Source organism: Octodon degus, unplaced genomic scaffold (genome assembly GCF_000260255.1).
Source record: "Octodon degus isolate 3935 unplaced genomic scaffold, OctDeg1.0 scaffold00059, whole genome shotgun sequence".
NCBI classification, from domain to species: Eukaryota; Metazoa; Chordata; class Mammalia; order Rodentia; family Octodontidae; genus Octodon; species Octodon degus.
The window spans coordinates 13,273,287-13,292,557 of record NW_004524635.1 but is presented as its reverse complement, the minus strand read 5'-3'; the positions used below and the strand labels follow the sequence as shown (position 1 = coordinate 13,292,557).

The 19,271-nt window shown below is 42.8% G+C and overlaps 1 protein-coding gene across 1 annotated transcript in view; it reads right to left on the bottom strand.

Annotated features, from left to right (window-relative positions):
* The window catches only part of Cmtm8 (CKLF like MARVEL transmembrane domain containing 8), a 137,790-nt gene that overhangs the window by 67,840 nt on the left and 50,679 nt on the right, over window positions 1-19,271 (bottom strand). The gene's annotated exons all lie outside the window — the stretch shown is intronic.

Genomic DNA, 19,271 nt, shown 5'->3' with positions numbered 1-19,271 from the left:
GGGAATTCAACTTAGGACCTTGTGCTTGCCAGGCAGGCGCATATGCCACTGAGTCATCACCACAGAGAAGGTAATTCTTAATGCAAATTTCAATGATGACTAAATCATGTAATGTCAGTATGAACAAAAAGCTAAATATACATCTTTTACTCATATCTTCTACCATGAGAAAACCAAATTAAAGTTGCAAATTAAACACTCACTTAGCTAGAATACAAAACAACAAACCTAATGAAATTTAAATTAACAATCACATTTTTTTTAACTTTATTTATTTATTTGTGTGTGTGTGTGTGGCCAGCTCAGCCCACCAGGGGGCGGGGCTGGCTGGCATGTGGTGCTGGGGGATTGAACTGCGATCCCTGTGCTTTGCTAAGCTTGTTCTAAGTAGGTGCTTTAGACCACGGAGCCATCTCACCAACCCAATTTTTATGAAATTGAACCATTATTTGCAACTAAAATATAGTTCTGACAATAACCAGGCAGGTGGTTTGGGATTTGCCATGTCCAAGAGATCTAACACATCTTCTGTGACAAATGACATATCCTCCAACCACTCTATTCCAGTTGACAAAAGTCCTTTCTGGGCTGTGACATTACTTCATTTATACTTGGTCTAACCAGATACCTATATATAACCAGTCTTCCTTGTTTCTTTGCCATTAGCCCATGACAAATTACTACAATTCAGCACCAAGGTGACTGTAAACACAAACAAGGTGTCTCTCCAGAAATAACCTTGCAGATTTTAGGAAAATTCAGAATTCGAGTTTTGTTTATACCATTAAAATAACGCAAACTTTTAAATCCCTGAAAATATAAACACTGGCCACAGCCTAAGAAATACCAGCATGTTGAATAAAAGCTAAACTCCATTGTTTTGACACCAGAATACTCCAACTTTGGTCTCAGATTATCTGCTTCACATAACAACAGATTTTAAAAGCATCCTAACCAGGAGGATCACAAATTTAAGGCTTGTCTGGGCAGCTTAGAGAGATCTTGACTCAAAATAAAAATTTAAAAGGATGTTTGTGTAGCATGCACAAAGCCTTGGTTCAGTTCCCAGTAATACACACACACACATACACACACACACACACACACACACACACACACACACGCCACCACCACTGCCACCACTACAAATACAAACAAGTACATATATCCAAATACATTTCCCCTATGTGGCTTGGACCTAACTACATTGAATCTATCTGGGAGAAAATTGACATCTTTACATAATGATATTTCCCATTCATAAACATAATATAATTTTCCCTTTATTTAGATTTTTATCTGCTTTATAGTTTTGCTCTAGAAAGGTCATATATAAATTCTTTAACTTATATACTTAAATTGTTTATTGCTTGTGTACAAAAATAACACTTATGTACTGTGATCTTATATTGAAGTATCCTGCTGAACATTAATTCTAATCACTTCTAGATTCCCTTGGATGTTCTGTGTAAAGAATATTGACTATGAAAAATGACAGTCTGGGTTCTTTCTTTCCAATTTTTATACTACTACGGTTAGGGACTCTAACACCACGTAAACAGTACTTGTACTAAGGAAGCAAATGGTAAGCACCCTGTGCTCCTGATGTCCATGTTCCGCGCACTTAGAGGGGAACGTTCCTAAGCTTTATCAGTAAGCACGAAGGTTGTTGGGCATTCTGGCAGCTGACCCCGCATTTTCTCTGCACCCATACTAGTCAGGCTTTGAATACACCATTCACGGCACACTGGTGCCATTACTGCAGATGGCACTGGGCGTCTCGTGCTCAGCACTTGCTGCACATCCCTCCCATCTCATGCTGCTTCTTCCAGCTGCCTACTCTCGGCCCTCCCAGGCTCCATTTAGATCTTGTGTCCTCTAGAAAGCCTTCTCTGACACCATGGCCCTCCCAAGCTTTCTCACTTCCTACTTTGTCTGAGGAAAAGCCATTAGAATTTGTTAGTGGCTCTGCAGTAGAACATGAGAACTCATACTTGAGGCCCAACTGGTGGTCAATTCAGCACACATAGTGTTGGTCAATACAGTACTTTGAGAATTTTCAAAGATAAAGTTAATTGGGGCTGGTGAGATGGCTCCGTGGTCTAAAGCACTTACTTAGAACAAGCTTAGCAAAGCACAGGGACCGCGGTTCAATCCCCCAGCACCACATGCCAGCTAGCCCTGCCCCCTGGTGGGCTGAGCTGGCCACACACACACACACAAATAAATAAATAAAAATTTTTTTAAAAAGATAAAGTTAATTAAGAGATTTTTTTTTTTTTTCAAAATGGGGGATTGAACTCAGGCCCTTGTGCTTTCCAGAGAAGCACTTATTCTACTGAGCCATCTCCCCGGCCCCTGATTAAGAGATTTTAAAATAAAATTCAGATTTAATGCTTCACTGAAAAAAGTCAAAAGATCTGCTACCACTGGGCTCTTCATTTTTCCATGGCCACGGTCAGCTGCGGCCACGTAGCTGCGCCCTTTCCCAGATGAAATCACAGTCTCTGGCCCACTGAAAGCCCACTGCTCTCTGACGCCTTACGAGATGCTGCTCTGCCCATCTGTGCTGCCTGCCTAGCCCCTGTATGTAACTGATTTTGTAACAACTGGTATAAAACTTTTAAAAGACAAAAGAGCAGGGCCAGCCAAATACCTCAGTGGATTAAAGTGCCTGCAAGCTGGTGCAGGGGTGGGGGGTTTCCAGGCCTGTTGTGCCAGCCCTGCCCCTGGAGTGTGCTGAGATGCAGTTGAGACTGGGCATGGTGGTGTGTGCCTGTAATCTCAGCTCTTGGGAGGCTGTAAACAGGCAGATCACTACAGGTAGGATCTAGTAGTGAGACCTTGAACACCCTGTAGACCCTTTCCTAAAATTAAAAAAATAAATAAATAAAGGATCAGGACTTTGGGCTGTACCAGTTGCTGGTATAATCTAAAGAAAAATTATTAATTTTTGTTGCTTTATTCATGAAATGAGCTAAAGCATGTTAACGGAGTTAATTCGCAGTCACAGCAAGTTCAGGTAACTAAGAAGTGCCTTAGGAAGGCCAGCGGTACCCTCCTGTAGGAAACGCAGTTCCTCAGCCACATTATGAGCTCAAGGGTCAGGACCTGATATTTATAATCCATTTTGCAGAGTTCTGGACACAGAAACAAAATGATGTACAAGGATCACAGGTTGTACGGGCAAGCTGCCTGGGTCTAGTTATGCAATATCTGGCAACTAACTTAATTTTCTGGAAGTTTAGTTTTTATGATCCACAATAAAATATGGCAAGTAAATAGTTTACATTAGTGAACTAAGATTTCATAGATTTTTAAAGTCACAGAAAAATTTTCTTGCTGAGACTTCAGGCACCAAACACTGCTCTACGGTCAGCTGGCATATGAAAGTTGCTGATGGGCTCCCCTATAATCTTTTTTTTTTTTAAATGTATTTGATTGTTTTAGGGTCTCATTATGCAGACTGAACTCATGTTGGTCCTCCTGCTTTCAGCCTTCCCAGCGCCGGGATTACAGGCATGTGTCACTATGCCTGGACTCTGTGGCCGGCTCAGCCTGCTGGGGTTAGGGCTGGAGTAGCATGTGGTGCCGGGGATTGAACCGTGGTCCCTGTGTTTGCCTAAGCAGGCTCTTTAGTCCACTGAGCTATCTTGCTGGCCCTTAAGTAAAACTTTGAAGAACTTACTTTGAGTCATACTAATTCTTTTTTTTTTTTTTGTGGAACCGGGGATTGAACTCAAGCCCTTGCACTTGCCAGGGAAGCGTTTATTCCACTGAGCCATCTCCCCGGCCCCAGTCATACTAATTCTAATAAAGTCAGAAACAAGGAATAGCAACAATAAACCCATTAGGTGAAATGTCAAACCAAAAGGCTGTATTTGAAGGAACAGGACAATCTCACTTCATCTAGATGTAAGCATCATAGAAGGTAACCCGTGAAAATGGTGGTCAAGTGCCAGGAACCTTAACACACTGCTGCTGCCTTTAGTCCTCACGGTGACCTCCAATTACCCTGTCCATACAGTGACTTTAGGCAGAAAAAGAATACGACAGGTATTAGCTACCTCAAAACAAAAGCAGTGACGCAGCCACAAGACTCAAGTATGTATTACCACTTCACTTTTCACAATAAGGTAGAGGAAACCGAGTTTCAGAGGGTCCGAGGGGCCTGCCCACAGCCAGAGCTGGAGCATCCAAACCTGACTGGCCTCTGCCCAAGACAAGTTTACCTGGAGAACATTAGAGAAACGTGCCAGGAACTGAGAGTACTTCTGTCATGGCTGTATATGGGAAAGACGCCAATCCTACAAAGCTTCCTGAGAAATAGCCAGGCTGGGTTTACTTAAGCCTCACGGGCAGCCTCCTCCCACTTCAAGAGAAACCCAGTGTGTGGGCCACTTTGTGGGGGGCATTAGAACTGCCACCAAAGTACAGTGGTCACTCTGTCTACAAGGGATATGTTCCAAGACTCCCAATGGACACTGAAAAGCATGACTAGTACCAAACCTACCTAGCTATACCTACGATAAAGCAAGTCATGGATTAGGAATAGCAAGGGATTAACAAAACTAATAATCATAGAACAATTACAACAGTGTGTTGTAACAGAAGTCATGTCAATATGGTCTGTCCTCTCAAAATACCTTATAGTATACAACTCACAGTTGCCCTTGGATCACTGTAACTACAGACAGGGAAACTGGGGATAAGTGGGATTGTCACACTGTACCTGTTGTCCCCAGCTGCTGAGTGTGCCTGGGCCAACACAATGGTACTACCTAATACATTAAGTCGACGGTGGCCCAAGGGTCACACCTACCCACTGCCTATTTTTTGTACAATTCACAAGCTAAAAGTAGTCTTTCTACACTTAAGTGGTAGAAAGAAAAAAACAATGTAGTATGACATGGAAACTACATGAAATGTGGTTTTTTTAGTGTTTATAGAAAGTTTCATTTTTAATTTTTTTTTTGAGACAGGGTTTCACTATGCAGTTTAGTCTGGCCTTGAACTCACTATGGCACCTAGGCTAGCCTCAAACTCATAATGATTCTCCTGCCTCAGCCTCCCAAGTGCTGGGATTACAGAAGTGAGTCACCATGCCTAGCTTTCATTTTCAATTTTATTTTATTTTTTATTTATTTTTTGTACTCATTATTAACTTTATTGAAAATCAATAATAATAATATAGCAAATTAAAAATTGTAGACAAATATTGAAATGTGAAAGATAAGAGGTAGACAGTGAATTTTAGAAAAATATTTCTGAAATAAATACACAAGATTAATAATAGATTACACATTGTAAAAAATTATTTATAAACTTAAATGAATATCACAATAAAAATTATCTAAAATAAACATGAGGGGCTGGTGAGATGGCTCAGTGGTCTAAAGCACCACCTACTTAGAACAAGCTTAGCAAATCACAGGGACCGTGGTTCGATACCCCAGCACCAGATGCCAGCCAGCCCCGCCCCCTGGTGGGCTGAGCTGACCACACACACACACACACACACACAAATAAATAAAATAAAATAAAAAATTTTAAAAAATAAAATAAAATAAACATGAAGGAGAAAGAGTTTACAGATCAGTCTAAAGATCAGTCCTCTCTGTGCCAAAAATTAAGAAACTTATATACATATAATTAGAATTCTCACAGTAGAAGGGTTTTGTTTCATTTTTTGTGCCTAGAACCGAACCCAGGGCTTCGGGCTTGCTAGGCAAGCATTCTACCACTGAGCCAAGCCCCCAGCCCCTCAAAGTAGAAGGGGGTAGACAATAAATATTTAAAGACTTAAAATTTCTGAATTTAGTTAAAATTATAGCACATTTCCAAGAAAAATGAAACTTTTGCACAAGAAATATGAATAGGGGCCGGGGAGATGGCTCAGTGAAGTAAGCGCTTCCCTGGCAAGCGCAAGGGCCTGAGTTCAATCCCCGGTTCCACCAAAAAAAAATAATAATAATAATAATTCACAAAATGGGCTGGTGAGATGGCTCAGTGGTCTAAAGCACCTACTTAGAACAAGCTAAGCAAAGCACAGGGACTGCGGTTCAATCCCCCAGCACCACATGCCGGCCAGCCCCGCCCCCTGGTGGCCTGAGCTGGCCACACACACACACACACACACACACATAAATAAAGTTAAAAAAAAGTAATTAATATGAATAAAATCATACCAAGAAACACAAAACTGAAATTGTCCAAAACTAATTGTAAAGAAAAAAAATCATTGGGGGCTGGCGAGACAGCTCAGTGGTCTAAAGCGCCTGCTTAGGCAAGAATGCAGGGACCTCAGTTCAATCCCCAGCACCACATGCCATGCCAGCCCTGCCCACAGGGTGGGCTGAGCTGACCATTAAAAAAAAGAAAAAAATAAAGGAAACAAACAAACAAAAAAAAGAATTAAAAAAAAAAATCATTAAAGTATATACATAGAAAAAAAATTAGCTATGGAAGAACAAAGTTAAATAGTATCTTATTCCACATTAGAAAAAAAAAAAAGATCAAGTGGGTAAGAAACTAGACTTATTGGGCTGGAGAGATGGCTCAGTGGTCTAAAGCACCTACTTGGAACAAGCTTGGCAAAACATCAGGGACTGCAGTTCGATCCCCCAGCACCACATGCCGGCCAGCCGCGCCCCCTGGTGGGCTGAGCCGGCCTCACACACACACGAACACACACACACACACACACACACACACACACACTAAAAATGTTAAAAAAAAAAAAAAAAAGAAACTAGACTTATTTATTCAAAGAACTGGAAGAAAAAAGAAAAAAACAAGATCTGCCCGCATTGAATTTTATACTTAGTAAACATACCTTTGAAAACTAAAAGTAAAATAGTTTCCAATTATACAACCTCGAAATATTCTAATACCTCCAGACGTAGCATATAGAAAATAACATGGACCACAATCCAGAAAGCAAGAGAAGTTGCTGTACAGTCCTGGATAAAGAATAAAGAGCTCTCAAAATGGGAGTTATGCCGGACTATGTAAAATATAATTATATTAGACGAACCCACTTAAAAGGTCATTGAAGATTTCCACAAAACAGTATCAATCTCAACAGTATATACATACTTTTTCATATATGTGCATGCATGACGTGTGTGTGCGTATGTATGAAAGACAAAGAAGAACTAATATAAAGTCAATGGAAAATAGAAATACACTTTTTTTTTTTTTTTTGGTGGAACCAAGGATTGAACTCAGGCCCTTACACTTGCCAGGGAAGCGCTTATTCCACTGAGCCATCTCCCTGGCCCAGAAATATACTTTTTAAAGTTTCTAATACTAGGAGAAAATATACTATGTCTTATAAGTAGATTGTAAGTCAAAGAAACAGTATAAATCATAAAACAAAAATCAAAAGTAAAGAATATTTCAAGAAATTTATTAAATATTAATTAATTCTAATTAAATTAAATATTTCAAAATAATATTCAAAAATTAAAATTAAATTGTGAGTCCTTCTAAGAGGCCAGAATGTAGTGTATTATATGTATGAATCTGTGATCAATTCAGAGTACTCACACAGTATTTGACTGGCTTAATATAGACAAAAATATTAACTAAGAAAAAGTATTCATGATAGTAAAGAATTACTAAGAATAAAATATAACAAAAATACTGGAATGACAAATATATGACCAGAACATCTAACAGTTTGGGGATAGGATATCGCACCAAGTTCTAGTATGTGGTGGTTGTGGACAGTGTCCATGAGGCTTACTGGTGGCCAGGTGTCACTTGTGGGACTGAGCTACTGCTATTTCCTTGATATCCACCCTGCAGACCCAGACAGAATCATGGCCCACAGTGTGCAGGAGAAGTCCATTTGTAGAGTATGCTGATGGAAATATTTGCTGCTGCACACAAAAGAATAATTGAGGGGGCTGGGGAGATAGCTCAGTAGAATAAGCATTTGCCTGGCAAGTGCAAGGTCCAGAGTTCAATCCCCGGTACCTAAAAAAACAAAAGAAGAAGAAAAAAGAACAAAAAGAAAGAATAATTGAAAGACTTCAGTTGTATACCTCTTTTTCTCCTGTGTTTAATTGTTTGCCCTATTTGGTGGGTTGTTTCTGTTCTCATTCATAGAGTTGTGGTCATTTGATCCCTCTCTAGAATCTCTTTTAGTAGTCTGTGTAGGGTTGGCTTTGTTGTCATGAAATTCTTTAGTTGTTCTTCGTCATGGAAATATTTCACTTCTCCATTAAACTTGAAAGAGTTTTGCAGGGTATATCAGTCTGGATTGGAATTTGTTTTCTTGCAAGACTTGAAGTACTTTGCTCCATGCTCTTCTTGCCTTGATGGTTTGTGAACAGAAATCTGCCGTTATTCTGATGGGTTTTCCTTTAAATGTCATCTGTTTCTTTTCTCTAGTGGCTTTTAGTATACTGTTCCTGTGCTGAATTTCTGGGATCTTGATTATTATATGTCTGGGTGTAGTTTTATTATTATTACTACTACTACTACTATTATTATTATTATTTGTATTTGTATTTTTTAGGGAAGGGTCAACAGGATGTTTGGGGTCTCACTACTAGATAGGACTTGTAGTGATCCATCTGTTTACAGCCTCCCAAGAGCTGGGATTACAGGCACGTGCCACCATGCCCTGTCTTGGGTGTAGTTTTAATTGGGTTGATATTATTTGGAGTTCTACATGCTTCAGTTACCTGAATGTCTGATAGTTTCCCCATAGTTAGGAAGTTTTCTGCTATTACTTCTGCCCATATTCTTTTAATATCATTTGTATTGACTCCTTCTTTCTCATAAGCCTATTGGTCTTATGTTGTTCATCTTTGTATCATCTTACAGATGTTGAATTATTTTTTCCTGCATCCTAGTTGTTTTTAAGAGATCTTTTCTTACCTTTTCACTAGCTGCAATGCTGTATTCAAGATCTAAAAGTCTATCTTCGTTTTCATTCAAAGTTTTGCCAGCTTGTGATTTCTTTTTAATTTCCTGCATAACACTTTGAATCTGCTTCATGCATTCTATTTCTTTCCTATATTGCTCATTCAACGATTCCATCATTTTTCTATTCTCCTCTATTTTTTTATTTTTATTTATTTATTCAGTTGTATTTTAGGGAAGGGTCTACAGGGTGTTCAGGGTTTCACTACTAGATTGGACTCATAGTGATTCTCCTGTTTACACCCTCCCAAATGCTGGGATTACAAGCGCATGCCACCACACCCAGTCTTAATCCCCATCTCAGGGCACCCTGGGGGCAGGGCTGGCACAGCAGGCCTGGGAGATTGAACCCCTGGCCTCTGTGCCTGCTTGCAGGTGCTTTAATCCACTGAGCTTTTTGGCTGGCCCTCTTCTCTATGTTTTTATCAGTGTCTTCTTTAGAAGTACTTAGTACTTCTTTCATTATAGTTATCATTTCTTTTTTTACTTGAAAAATTATTTGTTATGATTTTCTCTACTTCTTTTTGCAGCTGTTTCTTTACTTCAGACACTACTATTTCAGAGATTTTTAGGTGTGTAATTTCCAGTTTCATTTATGCTATTGTCTCCTGTATTTGTTCTGGGTGGGCTCGGGGCCTGAGAATGCATTCTGTTTCTTCTCTTTGTCATTTTGTATAGCACTGTCTTCTGACCTTTGATGTAGAGCACTGGTAGTTACTACCTGTGTTAGTTGATACATTGTGTCAACTTGGCTGAATCAGCTCCACAGCGTGGAGGCTAGCCCTACAGGGGGGCAGGGCCCAGGAATTGAGAAAGGCAGGAAGCCGCCCTGCCTGGTTTCCTGCTGCCCGGCCCCGCTCCCGTGGAGAAGTCTCAGTCTTCGGAGGAGCTTGACCTTCGCAGCGGAGCCACTTTGGAGGAGCTCCGATCTTCACTGTGGAGCGCTGGGCTTTGCAGTCAGTGCAGAAGGAAAAGAGAGGCTTGATGGACGCTGCTACAGCTGCTGCTCCTCCTCTGCTCTTCATTGTTTTCTGCCGCATGAACTGCTGTTGTTTGCCTTGGAGCCAGAGGAATATGGACTGAACCCTCCAGTAACTGTGAGCTAAATAAACCTTTCCTTCTTTCATTTTGAGTGTGGGGTATTTGTCCCAGCAACGAGTAAAAAGTAACTAAGACACTACCTTAGCACCAGGTCAGGATCTACCAACTTCAAACTCACCCAGGTGTGTGTGGCTTGGGTCTGTCTGCTGTGCTCCACTTCTTCCTGCTGCAGCCCTTGGAAGTGAACCCACTATGCCACTCTGGCAAAATGTTCTGCTCCTGGATCAGCTGGGTGGTTCTTGCCTCTAGCCTGTCTGCAGAGAGTTCTGCGACAGGGTTCCACACCCAGCCCGTCTGATGGAGGAAGTTCCATACACTTGCCTGGCCAGGGTACTGGCTGGAATGAGAATTCGGAGGGCCCTGGGTGGTCCCACTCACCCATCAGGCCTGGGTGTTGGCTTGAATCATTTTCAATTTTAAAGATTTAAAAATTTTAATTTTTGTTTTACAATTAAATGAGCTATACTTGTTCATTCACATATCACATATAGTTGCCCACCGGCTACTGCAGTGGACTACTGCAACAGAGACTGCATGGCCTGCAGAGCCTACAGAATCACTCTCCAGCCTGGACAGGCAGTCTGCCCACCCTGCAGCTGAGTGCTACCTGCCTTGCATATTTACTCTTCCAGTGCCTTGAGGTGATGATATTATTCTCACTGCAGCAGCAGCAGCAGCAGGACAGGCTCGGAGTCCTGCTGTGCCTACAATTATGTCACCTGTGCCCACAATTACTCCAATGGGTGCCGGGCACTATGGTCCCTGGTCCCTAGGACTGCATGGTGGCCGAAAGGTGACATCCAGCTGTCATGATGTCCAGGTGCAAGGCCTTACTCATGGATCTATGCTGACGCTGACCTAAGCAAACTTGCTGTGCTGCCAGTCACGTCAAAGTACAGCACCACAGTTTTGTACAAGACGTAACACCTGATAACGATAATAGATCACTTTGTTGCTAGTTTCTGTGTGCATTAATCTTTTCATCATTATTTTACAGCATATTCCTTCTGTTAGAAAACTACTGCAAAACAGTGTGCTGTGCTGTGTTGGCAGCTGATTCAAACATTCTGGGCTCACTGTATCTCTTAATGGCCTCATCTTTCCTTGTGAATAGCTTAATCTTGTCATTTTCCTGCTCATGACACTAGCAGCACAGTCTGTCATAAATACCACCCAGCCTTGGAGTGGCAGCAGTACACTCTGGGCTGGTGTGAACTCTAGAATAGCCACCCAATGATGAACAATGCATTTCTCAGAAGGCAGCCTTGTCATCAAGCAACACAAAACTGTATGTTAATCATAGTAAGTGTTAAGAGAACCCAGTCACCACTAAGCCGGGGAAGCAAGGAATTGAATTCAGCTGTGCTGCCAAAGCTCTCATTTAGAAGAAAAACAGAAGAAAATGTCTCATTTTGAATTAATTATAGACTCATGAGAAGTTGCAAAAATAGTGCAGAGAAATCTTATATACCCATCACCAGCTCCTCCCAGTAGAAGCACCTTACATAACTGTAGTGCTTTCTTAAAACCAGGAAATTGATACAGGCATAACATGCATAACTAGTCTAGAAAGTTTATGAGGACTTTGCTCATTTGCATATTTTTGTGGGGTATATCCATATGTATAATTCTACGCAAGCAGTTTATACTTTATGATGATATTAAATAACCTCCAACCAGCCGCCCTCAGAGCAATAGCACTTAGGGTCTGCTCCCTGCCCTCCAGGACCTGCATTGGTTTGGGCCCAGTCAGATGACAAGCAGGCTGGCACACAGGGGGCAGCAACTGGGGCCCTGAGACTCGCCATCAAACCCGTCTCTGGTGTCAGCTTCCACTTTCCTTCACAAGGACAGACCAAAACCAATAATCCTGTTTGCATTTCTCCCAAATTTTCTTAAAAACAAAGTCCTGGAGACTGGGCGTGGTGGCGCGCACCGTGATTGCAACAACCGGGAGGCTGAAAACAGGAGACTCACTCCGAGTCCAATCTACGTAGTGAGACCCTGTACACCCTGCAGACCCTGCCCTAAATTTTAAAAAACTAATAATAATAAATAAACCACAAAGTATCAGACACCTCTAGGCTTTCCTGGACTAACTGTATACATAAAAGAACTCTCTGGGCTGGTGAGATGGCTCAGTGGTCTAAAGCACCTACTTAGAACAAGTTAAGCTAAGCAAAGCACAGGGACCTCGGTTCAATCACCCAGCACCACATGCCAGCCAGCCCTGCCCCCTGGTGGGCTGAGCTGGCCACACACACACACACACACACACACACAGAAAAAAATAAATATTAAAAAAAAAAAAAAAAAGAACTCTCAAAACAGAGCCAGGAAAAATAAAAACAAAAAACCTTTCCTTCAAATAATTGACACTCTTCTTCCTTTCTAGTAAGGAGATCTGTGTCACCATTAATTTATTCAGTGAAATATTTGTACTTCCAGGTACTGGAGTGTGAAGACAAATATAGCTCATGTCGTCCATGAGCTATGATCCCAGGCCATGGTGGAGAACGACCAGTGTCCCCTTGAGCATCTACTAAAGCCCCAGTGTCCACTTTTAATACTATGTTATGTGACCAGTTGCTTGGATATTTTAATAAAAAACAACAATATTATAACTAAAGGGGAAAAATAAGAAATGATGATGCAAAAATTGGTGAAACCTGAGGCCAGGGTGAGGGCGCAAGCATGCCACCTGCCACCTGCTACCTGCATCCCTCCGCCATGGCTGGAGAGAGCACTTCCCATGCATTGTTGTCCCTCCCACGCCTGACAGGCCCACTCACCTGCTTCTCCTGTTTCCCCAAGCCTGATTTCTTTCAATTCTATTTTATTAAATCAAAGAATATATATTGTGTTTGGCTTCAAGTATACTCATAATGCTTCAAATTATTTTTTTAAGTGAGTTAGAAATACTTAGAAATGGAGGGGTAGGGGTGTGTGTGTGTGTGTGTGTGTGTGTGTGTGGCTGGCTTTGCCCACCCTAGGGGCAGGGCTGGCGCTGCATGTGGTGCTGGGGATTGACCAGAGGTACCTGCACTTGCCTAAGCTTGCCTAAGCAGGCACTTTAGACCACTGAGCTATCTCTCCAGCCCCATAGAAACAGAGTTTTAGGGGCCGGGGAGATGGCTCAGTGGAATAAGCACTTCCCTGGCAAGCACAAGGGTCTGTGTTCAATCCCCAGTTCTGCGCACCACCACCCCCTCCCACAAAAAAAAGAAACAGTGTTTTTTGTGTTTTTTTTTTTAAATTTTATTTGTGTGTGTGTGTGTGTGTGTGACCAGCTCAGCCCACCAGGGGGCGGGGCTGGCTGGCATGTGGTGCTGGGGGATTGTACCGCGGTCCCTGTGCTTTGCTAAGCTTGTTCTAAGTAGGTGCTTTAGACCACTGAGCCATCTCACCAGCCCAGAAACAGTTTTAGGAAAGATTGCAAATCTACTTCAATCTAAGAATTTCTCTCTGATCATAAACCTATAGCACATTTGCCTCTGTATGGACCACCATTCTTTTACCTTAGAGCCAGAGAAGACATATGTTCTGCTGCGGGGGACCAACCCACTAACAACCAACGGCCCAGCCTGAAGTGCAAGTGCTCCATATGATGGCTCCTCAGTACACTGCAGGAGGGAAAACCACTTGTCAGCCACTTCATACCTGTTAGCCACTTCACAATGTCCAGTACGGCCTTGTGTACAAGGCGGCGCCCTGTCAGACAGCACAGCATGCCAATGCCTAGTGTGGTTCCCCAGAGAACCAGAGGCAAGGAGAACACTCTGCAGGAGCTCAGAAGACCCTGGCTCAGCCTGAAGAAACACAAAACAAAAGACCCAAACGGCTTTTCCCCCGTGAAAGCCAACTCCAGAGCTTTGCTCTAAGGCATGTCGATGTTGTAGGTGAAACACAACTGTCCCAAGATGAGAAATGAGGAAAGAAAAATGTAACTTACTAACAATTATTAATACCAACTACTAAATAACCACAGTTGCTCTAGGGCTTTCATTATTACCCTCAGCCTCTAAAGGAATTTCTCTTTCCAGACATCTCCATGAAAAAAAAAAAAAAAAAAAAAAAAGCCATGTTACACAATTCACATCGACAGATGGGATACAGAAAATACATTACCCAGGAGGGAAAGATATGAGGTCACAGAACAATGGGAGGATCCCAGGGACACTGTTGTTGCAAGGACTGGCTCTTGGTACCTCCAAATGAGACAGGAAGCAGCGTCACACAGCACCTCTCACCAGGGTCTCTCTGGCTGCTTCACCGAGAAAAGACCAGGTAGAAGTGGAAAGATCAGTTAGAACGGATTCGTAAAAAACAAGATGAGAAGATGTTAGTTTGGTTGAAGGTGATAAAAGTGCAGCTAGTAAGAAGTGATGTCATTAGTTTTTTCAAAAATTTCCCTAAAGTCACTAAATAACCAGAATCACGGTTAAAATAATGTTACTCAGTATCAAATGCCTAGTCAATATTTTTAAATTCATGATCATCTCATATTATTTTACTTATGGAATCAGTGTCCAAATAAAGCCTAGGGGGCTGGGGAGATGGCTCAGTAGGATAAGCGCTTGACTGGCAAACGCAAGGATCTGAGTTCAATCCCCGGTTCCGCAAAAAAAAAAAAAAAAAAAGCCTATATTGCAACTGACATCTCTTTTAACCCATAGGGTTCACCTCCTATAATTTCTTCCCTTTTTTCCATTTAGAATTTTTTTTGAAAACTTGGATCCTTTTTCCTACAGACAGTCCAGATTTTGTTAATTGTGTTATCAGTAAATTCTCCAGCATTGGCTGTATTGAATTGTCCATGAGATGTAGCGGAAGACAGTGACTCTGGGGTTCAAAGGACAGACATGGGCTGTAGATGAGAATTGGAAACCACAAACATAGAAAGCTTAATACATAGCATGATTTCTAAATAGTGGTTTTATAGTGATCTTGGATCACTGCAGGAAAGCAGGTGGAGAGAAAAGTTCTGATCCTCGGCATGGCTGTACTTAGAGCTCCAGGGAGGAGAAGGCAGCAGGGGAGGGATTGAGGCCTGCACAGAGAAAGGATAACGAATTTAGGACAGTGACCAAGAAAAAAACCAAAACACTGAAGAAAGAGGGAGCGTCACTGTGTCAGTGTGGGCCAGAGACTCGGCCAGAGGAGCACCTAAGCCTTACCATTAATTGGGTTTGACAAAGCAGACGCCACTGGTGATCTCAAGGAAAGACGCCAGGTGCAGCATGATGAGACTGAGCGGAGTGGGTGCAAGAGTGAGCGAGAAGAGAGGAATCCGGAAGCCGAGGCAACTCTTCCAGTAAGCTGTGCTGGGAAGGAGAGTCATCAGGGGATAGGCACCAGCTGATGGTGGCGGGACTGGGAGCAGAAACCTGTCAGTGTTTTCAAATGGCCTCCATCACACCAGAGTCTCCAAAGAAATGTCAGTATGACAGATAGACTGCATACTCACTTTTGCACTGTATGTACTCGTGCACCATATGTGTTTTTTCATTGTCTTCCCACCCAAGAACCAGGTTCATCAAAATGTGAGAGAAGGGAAGAATGCAGCTGCCCTACTCTTCCCACTTTCCGTGCTAGGAAACAAGAATTATTCCCTGAGTTAAGAGAAGCATACTCAGGTGTAACCCTTGGAGGTGTTCCAGGGAAAACAGGCCTTATAGCCAAACATCCTGCTGTGCCAGAGCTGCAGGAAGTCTCCACCTTGATTGCCACACAAACAGCCCTGTGAGCCCCAGCGTTGTCTCCTTGCAGAGATACAGGAGATTCCAGGAGAACGCTCTCCAGAAAGTCGAGTGCAGTGAATCCAGCGCCATTTGGAGTCCGAAAGCCCTTGCTTGAATCCCAATTCTGATATATCCTGATTATTGCCTAATTTTACCACAATGCTCTTTCTGTTTCAGCTGGCTTATGATAAGGGTATTTCCAAAAGCAGTAAGCAGATGTTTTTTGCCTACTTGGTTCCTCCTTGGAGACCTTCCTTCCTCTCTGTGCAACATGAGCAGGGTTTACCAGATGTCCCCAATGTAGCAAGAAGACTTGGTGCTTGGTCACATTGACCAGACCAAGAATGGCCCTGTGACCTGGCCAAGTCAACCAGGGAACTCCTCAAACGCTTAGTCAACACTATAAAGAAATAAACTAATGTGCTTTTTGCCACAGTCACTGCAAGGGTGGCACTTTTGTCATCAAGCAGAGAATGACTCAGAATGCCTCCTCATGGACAAAAGCTCAGCCCAGAGGCATGGAAGGCTGAGTCCTGCTGCCATGGGAGCTCCTGAATTCTCAGATACATTAGCTCCCTTTTTCATGTTGTTTAAGCTAGTTTAGCCAAATTTCCATGATCTATAATTGAAAAGGCCATTATTAATGCACTATTTCATAGTGGCATATTAAAAATAATGTTCATAAAACTTCTAGCAAGTATCTTTCTCTGAACAAGAGAAAGTAAACACACTAGTCACTAGTTTATGTATCAAGTGCTATGACAGTATAGAAATAGAAGTAAACGAACAGTAAGAGAGGGCAGGGATGGGGAGATAGCTTAGTAGAATAAGTACTTGCCTGGCAAGTGCAGGTTCCTGAGTTCAATCCCCAGTACCGCAAAAAAAAAAAAAAAAAAAAAAGAAAAAAGAGAGGGCACTCAGCTTGGGACAGGAAGCAAGAGGCTGAGTTATCCTGAGAAAGTGTTTGCTGAGTCTGAAAGCAAAAGAAAAGAATTTTAAACAGAAGCAGCAGCAGGTATAAAATCACTGAAAGAGATTATATGGGCACAGATAAGAAGTGTATCTAAGTGTCTCCAGGGGGGACCTGCCCAGTAGCTCAGTTGTTTAAGTGCCTGCTTAAACAAAGCCCTCAAGCTCAAGCTTCTGGGGTTCCAACCCAGACAGTCACTGCAAACCAGAAATGCCCTAAAGGCATTTCGAGCCTCCCAAAAAAAAACCCTTAAGTGTCTCCAAGGACCAGCCAAGAAACAGAAATGAGTGAAATGTGTCAGGAATGAAGCAGTAGAAGGCAATAACAATGGCTTCAGACATGGGAACAATGGTGCCTCAGCTCACAAATTCCATTCTCTCCACAATTCCGGGCACACACTGAGCTAGATGAGAATGGAATCAAGCTTCCCCATAAGGTCAACGTTGAACGTCACCACTGAATTTGACTGGGTTCTCAACCAGTTTGGTTTGTGACCAGAATCACGGCAAGAGTCAAGTTCATGAGCTGAGGTACCATGAGTTGTCCAGACCATCCATGTTCACCTTCTCCCTTTAGGAGGAAGTGAGTTTTAGCAATTGCCGGGACCACGCAGATGAAGACCACAATTCCTGAGCTTCCTTTGCAGCCAAATGTGGCCACGTGCTGACCAAAAAGATGTGAGAAAAAATGATACATATAGGGGCCGGGGAGATGGCTCAGTGGAATAAGCGCTTCCCTGGCAAGCACAAGAGCCTGAGTTCAATCCCCGGTTCCACAAAAAAAAAAAAAAAAAGATACATACAATTTCCAGACAAGGCCTCAAAATGATGCACCCTCCACCTCCCCGCCCCACTGTGGGCTGGGACACATGGGGCAGTGGGAATGAAGCAGAAATAAACTCAGATTCTTGACACCAGCAAAAGGGAACTCATAGTAGGAGAGAGAGACAAAATAGGACAGAGCCAGTCTGCATCTCTGCCATGATGGTGCCACCATATCTCCTCGGGGCAATACTTTGACTATGAAAGGAGAGAAGCAGGCTTCTTTCATTTACGCCACTTATCTATTTTTATTTTCTCTTTTGGCCGAACCAGGAATTGAACTCAGACCCTTGTACTTGCCAGGCAAGCGCTTATTCTACTGAGCCATCTCCCCAGCCCCTTATGCCACTTATCTAGTCTTTGTTACAACACTCAAACACACATCATGCCATAGTCTCTTCTATACAGAAGGCTCTACTTCTTTGCTCTAAAAAATTATGCCAAACTTTTAAAGAGTGTAAGGTTATGGGCTCAGTGTTATACATGTATCCATTTTCTAAGAGAATATGGAAATAGAGATTTTCTTTCTTAAAACTTTTTTAAAAATCTTTTGGCCGGTCAAATAGCTCAGCAGATTAAAGTGCCTGCTTAGGCAGCCACAGGGGCCGGAGTTCGATCTCCAGGCCTGCCATGCCGGCTCTGCCTCTGGGGCGCACCGAGATGGCAATTGAGACAGGGCATGATGGCACATGCCTATAATCCCAGCTCTTGGGAAGCTGAAAACAGGAGGATCACTACGAGTTCAATCTATGCAGTGAGACTCTGTAGATCCTGTAGACTCTGTAGACCCTGTCCTAAATACAAAACATGTCCCCCAAACCAGAAGGTATAAAAGAAAATATTAACTAATATAAAAATTCTGGCTGGTAAAAAAAAAATGAAAAAAAAATATTTTATTTGGTACAGGATCTTGCTATGCAGCTTGGACTCATAGTGATTCTCCTATCTCAGCCTCCCTAGTGCTGAGATTACAGTTGTGTGCCACCTCACCCGTTTTCTGTGGCTGGCACAGCATGCTCTCCAGGGCAGGCACAACATTTGGTACTGAGAACCGAACCTGGGTCCTTGTGCTTGCCAGGCAGGCGCTTAGACAGCTAAGCTGTCTCCCCAGCCCCACAAATCTAGCTTTTCGTATAGCTGACGTTTACATATTAGCAACTGACTCTGATTTTTCAATGCTATAAAGACTGCACTGGGGAGTGAGACGACCGGGGCCGTGGGATCCTGAACAGACCCAGAGTGCAGGCCGGCGAGTGAGTGAGACACTGAGGGCCGCGGGATCCTGAACAGACCCAGAGCGCAGGCCCGGCCAGTGAGTGAGATGACCCAGGCCGCAGGATCCTGAACAGACCCAGAGCACAGGCCTGGCGAGTGAATGAGACGACCCAGGGCCCGGGATCCTCATTTGACCCAGGTTGCATGCAGGGCCAGCACGGAACCCTTCAGCAGAACTCCCTGCAAAGAGACTAGAGGCAAGACCCACCCAGCTGATTCAGGAGCAGAACATCTTGTCAGAGAGACACAAAGGGTTCAACTCTAACACCTGCAGCAAAAAGAAGTGGAGCACAGCAGCCAGATCCAAACAACACCCACCTGGAGGAATCCGAACTTCATTGATCCAGACCTGGTGCTAAGGTAATAACTCTATCTAAGCTCTACACCAAAGGTCAGAAGACAGGTATACAAAATGACAAAGAGAAG